Consider the following 4,028-nt stretch of genomic DNA (forward strand, 5'->3'; position numbering starts at 1 on the left):
ACCACTGTGGAGAACAATTTGGAGATTCCTCAAAAATCTACAAATAGAACTGCCATATGATCCAGCAATCCCATTTCTTGGCATCTACCCAAAGGAGAGAAGAATTTCTCATTGGGAAAGTGCTTGCACATCGATGTTTATTGCAGCACTTTTCACGATTGCTAAGACATGGAACCAGCCCAAATGCCCTCATATGGCTGAATGGATTGAAAAACTGTGGCACGTATACTCTATGGAATACTGTTCAGCCATTAAAAACAACAAAACCCTTGCTTTTGACAGAAAGTGGAAAAATATGGAAGATTTACTGCTGAGTGAAGCAAGCCGGACTATGAAGGAGAGACTAATGTATACTGAATGTTCACCCTCTATAACTGAAACTGATAGGCTAAAGGATGTACAAACACAGGAGGTGGATGTGATTGCCAGATGTGGGGTGTGTAGAGGAGTGGGGCATGGGGAATAACATTTGGTTTAGGGATACGAAGACAGCATTGTTGAGACAGGGAGGTAATATTGTTATTTTTTTATCAACTTGACCGGGGAGAAATGTTCTTGTATTGAAATGATCACCTTGTAAGCTAAATAATGTGGTTGAATGTATTAATCAATTTTAAATAAATAAATAAATAAATAAATAAAACCAAAAATAAAAAAAAAATTATCATGGGATCAGTAGATGGCATGATTACATTGTTGGACTCCCACGTAGTTGACCACGGTTTGAGTCCTATACGTGGCTTAAAACTCATACTGGGCATGTGTGTGTGCATACCCAAGATCCTGAGAGGAGAATGGAGAAGAAGGGATTGTGGTGTGGCTGTCCTCCCTGGTGGATGATTTCTCACATTCTGTCTCTCTCTGTCTCTCTGGCGAGTCCACGCACTGTATAGCAAAAATCTCTCTAAATAAGATATGAATAAAAATAAAAGTCATAAAAAGTCCGAAAGTAATATTGCTGTTTACTTTACAGCTACTTTATTTTATGATGATTAATTTTATTCATGTTCGTCTCTCAAAACATTTTGACTTGTTTTATTTATTTTTCCAGCCCACTGTCACTGTATTTGAAGGGGGCAGGTGGGATAGGAAACAGTAGGAAGTGTTAAGAGGGAGGACCCAAACAGTGGCATAGTACTGACTCAGCCTCGTCACGGCTGACTCACATCTGGACACTAGTAGGTGTCCAGAACCTTTCTGGGCACACTAGACATGTGGCCTATGAACCAGGGTTAGCAGAGTCTAGGAGTAGATTGTGGTGTGGAAGCTCTGTTCTCTGTCTCTCTCACTGTGGAAAGAATAAATAAACTTGTAAAACAAAGTTTTAAAAAGTAGAGGTTGAAAATTTTTAAGACGAATTGCCCGCATGGTGATTTTATTACCTTGAAATGGTCCTACACTGCCAACAGTTCCATTTAGGTCTGTCTTACACAATGTGTAGACTAGTTAATGTATCATCTGTCATTCATGTGAGGACATGATTTTGCCAAATTAAAGTGATTGTCTCTTATTCCTAAATTGTATCAGCTACACAAAGGTAATTGTGTTTGGGTCATTTTCCATGTAGAATTTTCATAGGGAGGTTTGAGAGGGGACAGGGGAGGACTGTGTTGACTAGCACTCCCCTGACCATATTTCCCACTGATATGTATGAAGAGGGGGGTCAGCGAGCAGAGAATCCTCAGGCCCTCAGCCTCGGTATGATAGTACACACATGAGAGGATGTGGACTAAGAAGCCCTGTATTGGTAACTGGCTTGCCCAGATCAGAATACTTTTTTAAAAAGTATTCTGATGTTTCCAGTTTGATATATCACCATATTTTAGTGATGTACATGAAAGCTAGGTTATTGAGCAGTCCCAACTTTTCATTTGTATTCTGGTTTCTTTAAAGAAAGATTTTGGGGGACCAGCAGTTAGTGTAATGGCTATGTCGCTGGACTCCCACATAGTTGACCACGGTTCACATCCTGGACCTGGTGGCTTAAAACTCACACCGGGCACGTGTGCGCACATGCCCAAGATCCCAAGAGGAGAATGGAGGAGAAGGGATTGTGCTGTGGCCATCCCCCCTGGGGGGTGATTTCTCGCTTTCTGTCTCTGTCTCTCTCTGTCTGTCTGGTGAGCGCCTCTTGTCTTGTGGTGGGAGCGCCCCCCCCATAAAAAAAAAAAAAAAAAAAAAAAAAAAAAACAAAAGAAAACAAAAAAAAACACCTCTCAAAAAAATAAAAAGAAAAAGAAAGATTCTGTATCTGTAACTTAACGAAATTTGAAGGCCAGCAGGTGGCATAGTGGTTAAGGCACTGGACTCCCACATGACCAACTGCCTTTTGAGTCCTAAACCCAGAGGTTTGAAAATTATGCCTTGTGACTGTGCACATGTGCCCAAAATCAAAAGAGGAGAATGGAGAAGGGATTATAGCATGACCATCTCCCCTGAGAGGCGATTTCTCACTTTCCCTCTCTCTGTCTCTCTCTGATGAGCACACATGCCCAATTGCAAAAACCTAGAGAAACAAGACAAACTTATGAAATTTGTTATTTGGGGGAGATTTTTTTCCTATGAAATTTAATGGTACTCCACTTGAAATATTTGGATCCCCTATTTTTGTTTTTCTTCAGTATAAGCAAGTGAAATTCAAATTCCAGTAGCTGAGATAGCAAACCTTTTACAAAACTTAAGTTATTGGGCTGATCCTATTGTTGAGGGAATAGGGGTCCCACATGGCTGATCATTTGGTTCCAATCCCCATCGTGCTGGCTTGAAAAACATGCCAGGCATATATATCTGTATGTGTGTCTCTCTCCAAAATCCTGACAGACTGAAGAAGGGATTACAGAATGATTGTGTGTCCCTTGAGGAATACTTTCTCTGTGTGTCTGTTTCTCTCTCTTGAGTACACATATCCTCTGGCTTATAAAAAAGAAAATGAGGTTCTATAATTTGTGACTGGACTGAATTTCCTTTTTAGAAAATAGATTTTTTAGAAGAGGTTTATGTTTACAGCAAATTTGAGATGAAGGTACAGAGATTTCCCATGTACTCAGTCTTCCACAAGGATATAACTTCTACTGTCAACATTCTCCATCCTAGTGATACTTCTGTTACAGTCGATGAACTTAAATCAACAGGTCATTATTATCCAAAGTCCATGGTTTACATTAGGACTGTATATTCTGTGCCTTTGTACAAATTTATAATGATTTGTAACTACTATTATAGTATCACACAGTATTTTCACTGCCCAGAAAATCCTGTGCTCCTCCTGTTTGCACCTCCTGTTCATTCCTCCCTCTTTACTGGCCCCTGGTAACCACTGATCTTTCTGTTATTTCCATAGTTTTACCTTTTCCAGAATGTCATATATTTAAATTGTATCCAATCTAGCCTGTTTGGATTGACTCTTTTACTTAGTAGTATGCATTTAAAGGGTCCTCATGTCTTCATGGCTTGATGGTACATTTCTTTCAGTGTTAGTCTTTATGTACTACAGTGTATTTATCCACTTACCTACTTAGTCATTCTGAAGGGGTTAGGTGGTATCTCATTGTGGTTTTGATCTGCATCTCCCTTATGATGAAGGATATTGAGCATTTTTTCATATGCCTTTTGGCTGTTTATATGTGTTCCTTAGAGAGTTGTTTTTTTCAGCTCTTTCTCCCTCCTTTTAATTGGGTTGATCATCTTTTTTCAGGTAAGCCACTTGAGTTTCCTGTGTATTCTGATTATCAGTCTTACCAGAAGCATAGTTTATAAAAATATTCTCCCATTCACACTAAATACTGTGTCTTTTGACATGCAGATTTTGCTAAGAGTCTTGATCACGAAGGGATGTTGTATCTTATCAAATGCTTTTTCTGCATCAATTGATATGACCATATGTTTTTTATCTTTATTCCTGTTGATATGATGTATTACATTTATGGTTTTGCGTATGTTGAACCAACTTTCCATTCCTGGAATAAAGCCTACCTGATCATGGTGTATGATCTTTTTTATAAGTTGTTGAATGCGATTTGCTAGAATAT

The 4,028-nt window shown here is 39.0% G+C and overlaps 1 protein-coding gene across 1 annotated transcript in view; it reads left to right on the forward strand.

Annotated features, from left to right (window-relative positions):
* SLC71A2 (solute carrier family 71 member 2) overlaps positions 1-4,028 on the forward strand; it is a gene marked incomplete at its 5' end in the record, with an annotated part of 92,126 nt that overhangs the window by 29,893 nt on the left and 58,205 nt on the right.

The sequence above is a fragment of the Tupaia chinensis genome, unplaced genomic scaffold, assembly GCF_000334495.1.
Source record: "Tupaia chinensis unplaced genomic scaffold, TupChi_1.0 Scaffold000037_3, whole genome shotgun sequence".
NCBI lineage: Eukaryota > Metazoa > Chordata > Mammalia > Scandentia > Tupaiidae > Tupaia > Tupaia belangeri.